The following is a 14287-nucleotide window of genomic DNA, read 5'->3' on the forward strand; positions in this document are numbered from 1 at the left end:
ACGTCACTGTACTCACCTCTTCCGACACGTGTACAGCCCTCCTCTTTTCGCCCATGCGTTCTGCACAGGCGTCTCCTCCGCCAATTACACATAGTTCGGCCCCCACCCTGCAGATACGATTGTCAAGTAGTATTTGCTGCAGGCACTGCCAATTATGCCCGCTAGAGGCAACACTGAGTTTCGAACCGAGGAGTTCAGAAATTCGGCGTTAGTGTGCAAGCAGAATATCCCGCTGCACCATCTGTTTTCTGCGTCGCCGACTTGGCGCTGAAACAAAAGATGTGGTCTAATTTAAAAATGCTGCATATACAGTTAATGTAAAATTTATTCCATGAGGAGAGGCAAGAAGATATATATGTAAGCAAGATCTGTAAAGACTCACCCTTGAAAGTATTCTCCAGAGCTTTGAGAACTTTCAGAAGAGGGGATGGATGCTGCAGGTTCAGCTACAGCTGCAGAAAGGGCTGCAGACTGAGCTGCTTCCTGGGCTGGAACCGGGATGGCTGGAGGAATGTTGGCAACAACAAAACCCCTCTTCTCCAACTCTTGAATCAGGCTAAAAAAAAAGAGAAAATTCAATTGATTTATCACAGGAAAAAAGTGTACTTGACAATATTATCTAAAGCTGAGAACAAATGACCATATGGCTCAGGTTGCTCAGGTTATTGAGTGTTAAAACACAATGAAACTTATTAATAACATAGTTATATCTCAGTGATAAATTTTAATGGAGACAAACAAAGTTTGGAACTAGGTCTGGGTCATTAATTGGGCCATTAACACTAACTCAATGACATTACCTTGGCCTACTGTCACATTTTTATCACTAAGAAACTATTATCACTTTTTCCATCACCCAGGCAGAAGGGTGAGTTGTCGGACAATAGGTGTTTTTATTTTTTTTTTACAAAGAAGTACACAAAGTTTGAAAACACTACTATCATACCTTTCAACTGGGCTAGGGCTGTCCATAATTCTCCTGATAAGGCCATACTCAATGACACGGCCTCTGTGGAGCAATTCATGGGCCTCTTTCTTTGCAGCTTTAAGCACCCTCTTTCTGTCACTGACTGAGTTGTCCTTCATGCACTTCTGGGTCAGGTGGCCTGAAAGACTGGACTGCACCAACTTGCAGAAAGGGCACAGCAGGTGGGTCCTGTTGCTGGACTGGCTGTAAGGAATACAAGACAAAAAAGGAAATTATCTACAATTTTATATTTACACTATACAGTGTCTCCCAGCGGCTGTCCAAAATTCATGACATGTATCATAATGTGAATAATAATTAGTAATTAATTTGATAATACGGTTAATAAGGTTAATAAGGTTTGTAGGAGTGGTCTTAAAAACACCTGACGGATTCATTTTTTAATCTTTATTCAAACCACAATATCAAGGAAATTAGATATTATATACAGTGACACATCATATATGTATAATTCCAATACAAACCCTAACCCTAATAAGAATTTATGGTTAGGTTAGGGTGGGGTTATGTTAGGGTAGGGTTAGGTTCAAATAAATATACCAAGAACAAAGTTGTACTTACACAGGAGAAGCCATCTCAACTCGTAGATTTGAAGAACTTGAAAACTTCAGAGAAGATAAAGAAGAGAACTGACCTTGACAATACAAGGGGCAGTAGTGATGGAGACCCTTTTGGCTGGTCAATTATATGCTACTGTAAAAGAATGCCACACCCCCCAATAGACCAAGACCCGCCTAGTGTTAATGGTTCTAGAAACCAGTCAGCCAGACCTTAGGCCTAAGGTAATGAGTAAAATGATACACAATGAAAAACACTTACATAATATAAGTTAATTATATGCCTTGCAAAAAGCAAGATAAATTCATTTTCAGGATTAGGGTTAGGTTAAAAGTTATATGTACTTAAACTAATTATGTAAAGTCCATTTAGTTTTACTTCATAGAAAGGCTTACTTACTTCAAAATATTAAGTAAATCTGTTATGAAACAACTATTTTGTGGTGCACAATACAAGACGTCCTTAGCAATGGCTTTAAAATGCTTCAGCATACTTTTCACATAGAACACTTATTTAAAATAAAAAACAATTCTTTTTAAAGTTATAAAGTTTTATAAAACAAATAGAAAATAGAAATAGAAAACAAATTAAATGTTGTTCAATCAAAATTAAAGACCACTGAATGTTTACATGACCTGTTAGGTATTTAAACGAGCATTTAGTAAAACTTTCAAAACAATTGCACAATTAAAAAAAATACATCAACAATTTTTTTAAACAAAAGAAATGTTAACATGCACTGACTTGTCCTGAAAGTTAGGAAACCCTGTAAATAAACAGAAATTGTTGGTATTAAAACAATGATCTAATGTTAGTACAGAAATCGCGTTATCAAGTCTCGTTCATCGCGCATGCATGGATTTAAACGTGATGTGTTTTTTGATGAATATTTACTTATTATTTCTAGGTTCATGGTCAATGACAAAAAAAAAAAACATTTCACCCCACACAGTTCATTTACTACTTGAATATATTGTGTTTATATTTATATTCTTACTTAAACATTTTTAGTTTTCACTGATATTTAAAATTATAGTGTAAACTGTATGAGAGTTAATTAATTATATACTGTATTACTATACCAAAAAGTCAGTTTTTTTCAGTGTGGATGGGTGGCTGAGTGTCAGACAGGTGTAAAGTACTGTTGGATGGGTGCTCGTTGCTGGCCTTTTCAAACCTGCAGTAGAACCTGTTAAGGTCATCAGCCAGCTGACGATCTCCATTTAGTCCATTTAGTTTTTCTTCATAGAAAGGCTTACTTACTTCAAAATATTAAGTAAATCTGTTATGAAACAACTACTTAAATAATATATGATACTATAAGATATATAAAATATCTATAAGATATTTTCATTTACTTTGTTGTATAAATGTATATTACTCACTATATTTACATAAATGTTGCTTTGTTTTTTATACATTACCAAATGTTATATATACAATATACTTTTACCAAAAAAATCACCATGAAAATACAATATATTTCAATTATTATTGTAAAATAATAAATATTGTTAAATAATAAAGTATTTAGCAGTGCAGATTGGAGCTATATTGTTCAGTTGGGCCTATATTTGATAGCAAGCTATATTCACTTAGGCCAAATAATATACAAATAATATACTCACCAAAAATAAATAGAAAACAAATAGAAAATAGAAATAGAAAACAAATTAAATGCTGTTCAATCAACATTAGACCACTGAATGTTTACATGACCTGTTAGGTATTTAAAAGAGCATTTAGTAAAACTTTCAAAACTGCACAATTCAAAAAAATACATTAACAATTTTTTTAAACAAAAGAAATGTTAACATGCACTGGCTTGTCCTGAAAGTTAGGAAACAATTAAAATCCATTACTGTACTATTTTTTACAGGAAATAGTCCTATAATTTCATTAAGTCTCTTACTTTCAACAGATTTTAATTGTTAAAATTGTGTCATACACCTCTAAAAAAACAGTAACAGCAGTAACACAATACAGTATTGATTAATACAGTCCCCTTATTAATGACTTATTATTCAAAGTATGTAATGTAATATTTGGAAAACATTTCGCAATATGAATTAAAAATTACACCAACTCTGGTGTATACCTAATTCCTTTTTTAATCTTTATTCAAACCACAATGACCTGTTAGGTATTTAAAATAGCATTTAGTATAAACTTTCAAAACAATTGCACAATTAAAAAAAATACATCAACAATTTTTTTTAAACAAAAGAAATGTTAACATGCACTGGCTTGTCCTGAAAGTTAGGAAACCCTGTAAATAAACAGAAATTGTTGATATTAAAACAATGATCTAATGTTAGTACAGAAATCACGTTATCAAGTCTCATTCATCGCATTTTTTATACATTAACAAATGTTATATATACAATATACTTTTATTTAAAAAAAATCACCATGAAAATACAATATATTTCAATTATTATTGTTCAATAATAAATATTGTTAAATAATAAAGTAAATATAACTTCACATGCTCAGTATTTTAAAATGTCATTAAAACAGTTAATACAGCTAACCCTAATTAATACATTAATGATTAACAATTGGAATAATATGGCAGTCTGACTTGATTGTGAGAAAATGGGGGGGTTGAGGTGTTTATGGTCCTACTGTAAATTGCCCATTCAAATGCCTACAATAGGCCTTAATTAGACCAGCATTATAATATTGTAAATCTGAGAACAGGGCAACACGATTTAAACCAAAAGAGTGACAAACTGAGTGAACTATATACCAAAAAAACAAGAGAAATTAATTTTTTGGGGTTAGGTTTATGGTTAGGGTTCTAATAATAAGTTATTGTTAGGGTTAAGGTTGTCAGTCTGAGAGGTACACTGTAAAAAAAAAGTGTAAAAAAACGGTAATTTTCTGGCAGCAGGGGAGAAAGTTGAAATAAAGTGATGAAAAGCAGCTAAATAAAATTATAATTAATTATGTTTAATGTATTAATTTACAAACATTTCATTCAAATATTGTATATCTATTTATATCTTATCAACAAGAGAGCATCTCTTATAAACCAGTCTCCCCATAATATAAATTAATGAAAATATACAAAGGATACAATATACAAATAATACTATAACAAATAATATACTCACCAAAAATAAATAGAAAACAAATATAAAATAGAAATATAATAGTATACATTTATATTACTCACTATATTTACATAAATGTTGCTATGTTTTTTTTATACATTACATTTACATTTTCAGCAGACGCCTTTATCCAAAGCGACTTACAGTAGTACAGTTACAGTATACAGTATGAGCAATTGAGGGTTAAGGGCCTTGCTCAAGGACCCAACAGCAGCAACCTGGCAGTGGTGGGGCTTGAACCAGCAACCCTCTGATCACTGGTCCAGTACCTTAACCACTAGGCTACAGCTATACAGAGTAATAAAAATAACTACATGACCATATTCACTTAGGCCAGGAAAAGCCCAGTCAGTATTGGCCACATAGCTGCGATCGCCAGCCGCTCAAACATTATGAAGTAATGCTCCGGATCATCCGAGTCTTTGAGTTGCGGGAGTCTTGGCCACGCCATCGGCGCTATCAGAGCCGCTACTCCCTCAGTCTCCGGTGCAACACCGGTCTGCTGCACCGGCTTGTAGATTTTCGTGCACGTCGCTGTTTCTGTTGTTGCTGCTGCTGCTGTTGTTGTGATTGGGTATGCTTCCGATTCCTGCTGCGCTGGCCTTTGCCCTCAGCAAACTTCATCCTGTGGCAAGCTGAACTGATGTTGTAGCGCGCGCCACCTTTGATCTTGCCGTGACTCTTCTTTGCTGCCGATCAATAAAGGTCTGGAACATTTGTCGTAGGCTGGCCATCTCAGCTACACTTTCTGTGAGATTTTGCGCTGAGGGTGGTTCGCATACCTCAGCATCTTCTTCGCCGTTATTTACCTGTGTAGATTGGGCAGTTGGAAGTTTCTTCGGAGCCATCGCCAACGTGAGGTAGTTTTCAGAACTGCAGACCTCACGGTCGCTTTATGCTCTTTCTTTTAAGTGGCTTCTTTCCAATGTCCTCCTCCGAGTTCTCCCCGAGACTTGTTGCGACACCGCTGCCACCATTTGTGACGGGGCGAACCCCGTGGGTCTAGTAACCGGAATGAACGTTGAGGACACAGGTGTGCTTCTTTTCCCCGCCTTTTTTATTTACACACAAACACAACGCTATTTACATATATACAAACACGCGCTCACACTTGACGAAAACAAAACGGATAAGTATATAAACATACACTAAACACTACAGACAATGTACATACAACTACTGACTACAAAGTCATTAATGCTGTTGTGCTATTGTTCTCTCCTTCTCGATTGACTCCCCCCTTTCTGTCTACCTACACGCTGCTTTTATCATCATAGCCCCTCCCCCTCGGCTGGGCCGATGTTGTTATAGGTAAGCATAGGGTACGGGATACAGATACATTTCAATGCTTTACAATGGTAAATAGAACAATATATTGTCTTATTTAACCCCATGCATGGCCATGGCACTTCAACCAACATACAATTATTTACGTTACATATAAGTGTACACTTTTCTCTTTTACAGGTCTTCCTCCCCCTCTCCTTACCAGAGGATGGATCATCCCAGGTAAGTTTAAGGTAAGTACACGCCATAGTCATGGGTAAGCTACACTTACTTCATCACACATCCATGTGGATGTTACTTTGACACGTACCACCTACCTAAGCATTGTTGCAGACCATGTTCACCCTTTCATGGAAACGGTATTCCCTGATGGCTGTGGCCTCTTTCAGCAGGATATTGTACCCTGCCACAAAGCAAAAAATGCTTCAGGAATGGTTTGAGGAGCACAACAACGAGTTTGAGGTGTTGACTTGGCCTCCAGATTCCCCAGATCTCAATCCAATCGAGCATCTGTGGGATGTGCTGGACAAACAAGTCAGATCCATGGAGGCCCCTCCTCGTAACTTACAGGAGTTAAAGGATCTGCTGCTAACATCTTGGTGCCAGATACCACAGCACACCTTCAGGGGTCTAGTGGAGTCCATGCCTCGACGGGTCAGGGCTGTTTTGGCAGCAAAAAGGGGACCAACACAATATTAGGAATGTGGTCATAATGTTATGCCTGATTGGTGTACAGTACATTATAATAAAGCTCTCCTTCATGGCCACAGAACATTACTCATGTTTGTTTCTGTAGTATTTAATAATAGTATTTAGTATTTATACATTTTAGGTTTTAGTGTGTTATTATTGTGGTATTAATAATGTTTGGGTAATGTATGTTTTGGTAAAATATTTTTTGATAACTGTTGTCGGATTAAAAAAAAATACCCTAATAGTCTTTAAAACGGGAATCGGTAATAAACTATGAGGAATATGACTGGTAATATTTTTGATGCCACCTATGTGCCTTAATGCTTTTGACTCATTTACAGTCAACCATACAAAGAGCTTTAAAGTATTATGTCATCATATGTTGGGAGTCAAATAGCAGTTAAATGTAAACATGCTAACAGCTCCCTCTTCTGAACAAACAGGCTTTTTGTACAGCACAGTTTGAGTTCATATCACTGTGGGCCTCATGGCACAGTAGTAGAGTGCAGAGTCAGAAACTGCAGCAGGGTTAATCTCGAGATCCACTTTCTTTTCCTTCTTGTTATGTTTGATGGACATTCTCAGGTTAGGTGGTTGAGCCTGGGTGACAGTACCTTCATAAATCAGCAGCAGAAATTCTGGTTTTGATCCAGGTTTTTGTCGATACCAGTGGAGACCATATTCTGATCCTTCATATATACAAGACAGTGTGATGTTTCTTCCTTCAGTTGAAGATACGCTGGTTTGACTGGGTTTAATGCTCTCAGCAGCCTCTGCTAAAAATAAATAAATAAATAAATAACATTTAATTTAACTGGATATTGTAAATAAAATTAATACATGACCAATGAAACATGATGCTTATTATATAACTTACCATTATCATCAGCAATAATGAAGATGAAGAACAACAGTAACATCATTGTGCTGAGTGTCAGATTCAAATAATTATAAGGAATTGCTTCTACTGTATGTAACCACATCTAGCTCCCCACCCCCAATCCAGTTAGTCATGTTAACTCCTCTTTCATCTGATATTGTGAAGGTAGACGAACAAATCTTATTTATGAATACAATCTAGATGTAGATAATCATGTCTGCAATTTAGGGTTATGGTTGGTCAATTTAAAATGTAGGTTTAAAGTACAGCTTTGTACATTTGTACATATTTTCCATTTGCTTGTACAAAGTTAAGTGGTTTTATTTAGTTAGTTTATTATGAAATAGTACTTCATTCATTCATTGTTTTACTGCTGCTTGCTTGTTGTAGTGGTTATTTCCTGTCCTGTTGTTAACCACTATGGTGGTTGAGCAGCTACTGTATGTCTGACTCTCCACCTCCAAAGAAGGTCCACAGCAGAATGTTGTTCAAAAAAATAAGGCTTGATTTATTTCAAATAATACAAGAAAGTGTCACTTGGAGGTCTAAAACTAAAATAAAAATAAGGACTGCAAAGATAAACTTAACAGTTCAAACACTGCTGTAAATTTACCGTAAATATTTCACAGTAAAATACTATTTTTATCATTTATATTATACTGTATGATATGGATGTGCCTTAGTTTACAGTAAAATACAAGAAACTGCAATGCATGATTGGATTTTTGTTCTTTAGGTGGTAGTTAGAAGCTTACACCAACACCGTTTTCTTTTAATCAGTGTCAGCAAAACCCGGTATTGTTTGATTCTGAATTCAGTTTTATTAAACATCTATATTCATGTGGTAAACTGCGGTTTAGAAAACAAAAATATTTATTTTTATATCGGGTCCATTCAAATGTGCCTTGACAGTTGAGGTGGTTGAATCGCAAACTTTATTTAAAACGAGGTGCATATTGAGGTATAATATTTTTAAAAAGTAAATAATTGACACTTTAGGTGTACATTTGATCGATGCTTTTTTTTAAATGCATTTTCCTCCCAATTTAGCACACTTAATTTTGTCTTCCGCTGCTGAGAGATACCAGATTGCATCTGAGGAGAGAACGTCACTGTACACACCTCTTCCGACACGTGTACAGCCCTCCTCTTTTCGCCCATGCGCTCTGTACAGGCGTCTCCTCTGCCAATCAGGGTCCGTACACAACGTATGAAGTCCCACCCACCCACACATAGTCCAGCCCCCACTGTGCAGATACGGTTGCCAATTAGTATCTGCTGCAGGCACTGCCAATTATGCCCGCTAGATGGCACCTAGCCGACCAGAGCCAACACCGAGTTTCGAACCGAGGAGTTCAGAAACTCTGTGTTAGTGTGCAAGCAGAATATCCCACTGCGCCATCCGAGCGCTGATGCTTTTTAATCAGTGGTAATTTGGTGTTGGTTTCGAGAGCTAAGTTGTTAATAGTGCTGTATAACGGTAGTGGTGTGTTGAGGGGTTCTTTTGAGAACGTTAATATACACTTCAACTGATTGTGTTGTTATTATTACTACCTTTGTTTTAGTATAGTAATTTTAAAGATATTTGTCTGCTATTTCTTACCTCCCACAAGCCAGACATTGGCGTGTTTTGAGTTAACAAAATAATATAAGCCCAGACACATGCCAAAGCTTAAAGTTTTTTATGTTTTATAATGTTTTACTGTCAGTTTTGTGATTGTGTGAGTGCAACTAACAGAGAATATTTTCCTCACATACTTTTCTTCTTTTGTATTCTATTTTAAGGACTTTTATTTAAATATGATGTTGTTTTAGGTTATTTTTATGCACAAAATTCTAAACATTCACAAACCCTGGCAACAATTTTGGCGGTTTGTTTGAAGAAGTTGTTGAATATGTATGTCTAAAATTCACACTGTTTAAACAAAAGAGGAAATAAAAAGAGAATTGTAGTGTTTGTTTTGTGTGACATCAAGTTTTGTATAGACATTTACATTACATTACATTTTCAGTATTTAGCAGACGCTTTTATCCAAAGCGACTTACAGTACTGTGACAGTACACAGTCTAAGCAATTAAAGGTTAAGGGCCTTGCTCAAGGGCCCAACAGTGGCAACCTGGCAGTGGTGGGGCTTGAACCAGCAACCTTTCCATTATTAGTCCAGTACCTTAACTACTAGGCCACAACTGTCCCAGACAACGTAGACAACATCTTAGTACACTAAAAACTATCAATAGCAATAAGGTTTTCACTGCAGTACTGGAACCTATTGTGCAGTTTGTACAGTAATTACGGTAATTAACTGGTAACCTATTACAGTTCATTACTGTAAATATGCTCCACAGTTAGTTATTGTAGAATGACAGTACATTACTGGAAATGTACAGTATAGGACTGTAAGCTCACTTTAATTCTATTGTAAAATTATGGTAATTAACTGTTAACACATTACAGTTCTTTATTGTAGAAAAGGCTATATAGTTATTTAAAAAAAACATTTTTAAGTAAATATGTTTTGTGAAGTGCTAACAAAATATACATATTTTATCTAAAGGAACTAATATATGTAACTTAGGTGTGTGTTTTTGTACAGTATAGTATGATTTCCTGTCACTGTGGGCTTCAGAGCACAGTAGTAGAGAGCAGAATCTGATACTGCAGCAGAGGAGATCTTCAGATCCACTCGATTTTTATCTTCATTTATCTTTACAGAAAACCCTGGAACTGCAGCTTCTTTCTTATATTCATCAACCAGAATAATGAACTCTGGTCTGAATGTGGAGAACTGACGATACCACTGCAGGTCCTTATTTGTACCAGATCCTTTGTAATTGCAGGATAAAATAACAGATTCTCTCTCCAAGACAGTTTTATTGGTTGAAACTGAATTAATTTCCTGTGCATGATTAAAACCTGTGGACAGAGAAAGAACAACGTTTATTTATATATAAAGATACGAGTGTAAGAAAAATAACTGACAAGAATCTAGCAGCAGATACATTATAACTTCTATTTAAGGTTTGGATAAAGGTTCTCATGTGTTATGTGATGTTATTTCTCACCTAAAACAATGGAAAGAAGACACAGAAATCCAAACAATGCCATGACTGATCTGCAGAACAATGTAGCTCAACACCTGCTATCATATCTTATGCATAATTAAACCATTTCCTCTCTTTAACTTCCTTTTCCAGCAGTACAGCCCTGTTACAGAGTTTAGTAACATGTAGATGGAGCCTGCCATCATGTGCACACTTACACTCACTACATCTGTGTGGAACAAAACCTACCATCTATTTGTACTGTATAACTGATCATTTATGTAAATATTATATGTAATATGTTTATTCTTACAGAACTGCTGTCTTTATATATTTGATGTTAACATTAACTTAATCTCTTGATTTATGTCTTATTATGTATTTAATGTATTGCACTACCGGCACATAACTGTTAGTACATTTGGTTAATAATAAGTGAAGTATTTATCATGGTAAGCAATACGCCAAAGACACTCGCAAAAAGTGCACTGAAAGACACGTCAAAAATCTGCACACAAGCATTTAGAAGGAAAAAAAGAAGGCTTACCATATAATCACAACAGCACTGTACCTACTGTAAAATATGTACAGGGTGAGTCAAAAGTCTCAGGACACTCTTTTATTTCAGAAACGAAAGGGAAAATATCTGAATACCCCAGAAAGTAATGGGTGAGGGGGCCTATCTTTTAGGCTATGTCCGGAACATGGCCGCCATCTTGAAAGCTGCCATATTGGATCAAGGGCAAGTTTTTCCAATGGGAAGGTGGTCATGTAGCATATCAAAGAACAGATTGCCACAAGATATCTCGTGTATGGTTCTCGGTACTTCAGATCCAACAATGCAGGTCTTGTCAAAGTGGAAAGAAGTGACTGTTGCTGGCATCAGCCGATGGTAAGTCCTTCAGTTTCCCATATGGTCTAGCGGTCAGGATTCCTGGTTTTCACCCAGGTGGCCCGGGTTCGACTCCCGGTATGGGAATTTGTCTTTATGATAGGACTTGATCAAAACTTTGCCAATTACGTCCTCTGCACCATGTTGCTGTAGCTCAAGAAGCTTGTTTTCTTGGAACTATGACTTCAGTCTATCAGGGAGCAGTGGACGTGAGCTGGGCATGGCTGATAGTTGGAATGCCGTGATCGTATAGTGGTTAGTACTCTGCGTTGTGGCCGCAGCAACCCCGGTTTGAATCCGGGTCACGGCAGGGTGTTTCTGTATGCTGTGCTTTAAAGTTTTCCATCCTCTCATTGGTCAAAAGACAGAAATGAGGCCGGAGCTTTAGGGAAGTCACAAGCACAATCTCTCAGGGGCCAGTGGCGCAATGGATAACGCGCCTGACTACGGATCAGGAGATTCTAGGTTCGACTCCTGGCTGGCTCGGTTACTTTGGAACTAATATATGTAACTTAGGTGTGTGTTTTTGTACAGTATAGAATGATTTCCTGTCACTGTGGGCTTCAGAGCACAGTAGTAGAGAGCAGAATCTGATACTGCAGCAGAGGAGATCTTCAGATCCACTCGATTTTTATCTTCATTTATCTTTACAGAAAACCCTGGAACTGCAGCTTCTTTCTTATATTCATCAACCAGAATAATGAACTCTGGTCTGAATGTGGAGAACTGACGATACCACTGCAGGTCCTTATTTGTACCAGATCCTTTGTAATTGCAGGATAAAATAACAGATTCTCTCTCCAAGACAGTTTTAGTGGTTGAAACTGAATTAATTTCCTGTGCATGATTAAAACCTGTGGACAGAGAAAGAACAATGTTTATTTATATATAAAGATACGAGTGTAAGAAAAATAACTGACAAGAATCTAGCAGCAGATACATTATAACTTCTATTTAAGGTTTGGATAAAGGTTCTCATGTGTTATGTGATGTTATTTCTCACCTAAAACAATGGAAAGAAGACACAGAAATCCACACAATGCCATGACTGATCTGCAGAATAATGTAGCTCAACACCTGCTATCATATCTTATGCATAATTAAACCATTTCCTCTCTTTAACTTCCTTTTCCAGCAGTACAGCCCTGTTACAGAGTTTAGTAACATGTAGATGAAGTCATGTGCACACTTACACTCACTACATATGTGTGGAACAAAACCTACCATCTATTTGTACTGAATAACTGATTATTTATGTAAATATTATATGTAATATGTTTATTCTTACAGAACTGCTGGCTTTTTATATTTGATGTTAACATTAACTTAATCTCTTGATTTATGTCTTATTATGTATTTAATGTATTGCACTACTGACACATAACTGTTAGTACATTTGGTTAATAATAAGTGAAGTATTTATCATGGTAAGCAATAAGCCAAAGACACTCGCAAAAAGTGCACTGAAAGACACGTCAAAAATCTGCACACAAGCATTTAGAAGGAAAAAAGAAGGCTTACCATATAATCACAACAGCACTGTACTTACTGTAAAATATGTACAGGGTGAGTCAAAAGTCTCAGGACACTCTTTTATTTCAGAAACGAAAGGGAAAATATCTGAATACCCCAGAAAGTAATGGGTGAGGGGGCCTATCTTTTAGGCTATGTCCGGAACATGGCCGCCATCTTGAAAGCTGCCATATTGGATCAAGGGCAAGTTTTTCCAATGGGAAGGTGGTCATGTAGCATATCAAAGAACAGATTGCCACAAGATATCTCGTGTATGGTTCTCGGTACTTCAGATCCAACAATGCAGGTCTTGTCAAAGTGGAAAGAAGTGACTGATGCTGGCATCAGCCGATGGTAAGTCCTTCAGTTTCCCATATGGTCTAGCGGTCAGGATTCCTGGTTTTCACCCAGGTGGCCCGGGTTCGACTCCCGGTATGGGAATTTGTCTTTATGATAGGACTTGATCAAAACTTTGCCAATTACGTCCTCTGCACCATGTTGCTGTAGCTCAAGAAGCTTGTTTTCTTGGAACTATGACTTCAGTCTATCAGGGAGCAGTGGACGTGAGCTGGGCATGGCTGATAGTTGGAATGCCGTGATCGTATAGTGGTTAGTACTCTGCGTTGTGGCCGCAGCAACCCTGGTTTGAATCCGGGTCACGGCAGGGTGTTTCTGTATGCTGTGCTTTAAAGTTTTCCATTCTCTCATTGGTCAAAAGACAGAAATGAGGCCGGAGCTTTAGGGAAGTCACAAGCACAATCTCTCAGGGGCCAGTGGCGCAATGGATAACGCGCCTGACTACGGATCAGGAGATTCTAGGTTCGACTCCTGGCTGGCTCGGTTACTTTGTGCCCTTTTTGTCCTTCTAACTCCACAAAGTGGAGACCTTTAAACAATGTGTGGTTACTAATCTGTATGTCATTAACATTATATTAAAAGAACGGCTGTATAAGATGAACTGCTTCTATTTGGTGTTACAGTTGTGATTTTTTTTTTGTGAGCAGCACCAGATCTAAAAGCAAGAGTTTCAGTGGTTTTGTTCAATGGTCTGGTTTTCGAACCCACAGGTGCAGAGAACAATGGATTAGCCATCCACCACCTTAACCACTCAGCCACCTTATCTTGCTTTACCTGCTTGTTTCTGGTCTGATTGGTCTGATTGATCAATGTAGATTTTGTAGCTTTGTAAAAGATATTTCTTAAAAGGCAATGTAGCTGTTCAAGCCGTCTGGGTTAATCAATCAGACCAATCGGCCCAGAAACACATTTATCTAGACAGGTCGAGACGAGGTGGCTGAGTGGTTAAGGCGATGGAC

The 14287-nt window shown here is 37.1% G+C and overlaps 5 non-coding genes across 5 annotated transcripts; all 5 read left to right on the forward strand.

Moving 5' to 3' along the window:
• The first annotated feature begins 11474 nt into the window (after positions 1 to 11474).
• Positions 11475 to 11546, forward strand: trnae-uuc (transfer RNA glutamic acid (anticodon UUC)). The gene has a single exon. It is a non-coding gene; the product is annotated as a tRNA-Glu (tRNA).
• A 151-nt stretch (positions 11547 to 11697) lies between these two features.
• Positions 11698 to 11769, forward strand: trnah-gug (transfer RNA histidin (anticodon GUG)). The gene has a single exon. It is a non-coding gene; the product is annotated as a tRNA-His (tRNA).
• Positions 11770 to 11872: 103 nt separating this feature from the next.
• trnar-acg (transfer RNA arginine (anticodon ACG)) lies at positions 11873 to 11945 on the forward strand. Its single transcript has one exon. It is a non-coding gene; the product is annotated as a tRNA-Arg (tRNA).
• Positions 11946 to 13340: 1395 nt separating this feature from the next.
• Positions 13341 to 13412, forward strand: trnae-uuc (transfer RNA glutamic acid (anticodon UUC)). Its single transcript has one exon. It is a non-coding gene; the product is annotated as a tRNA-Glu (tRNA).
• A 326-nt stretch (positions 13413 to 13738) lies between these two features.
• Positions 13739 to 13811, forward strand: trnar-acg (transfer RNA arginine (anticodon ACG)). Its single transcript has one exon. It is a non-coding gene; the product is annotated as a tRNA-Arg (tRNA).
• Positions 13812 to 14287: the final 476 nt, after the last annotated feature.

The sequence above is a fragment of the Trichomycterus rosablanca genome, chromosome 4 (assembly GCF_030014385.1).
Source record: "Trichomycterus rosablanca isolate fTriRos1 chromosome 4, fTriRos1.hap1, whole genome shotgun sequence".
Lineage (NCBI taxonomy): Eukaryota > Metazoa > Chordata > Actinopteri > Siluriformes > Trichomycteridae > Trichomycterus > Trichomycterus rosablanca.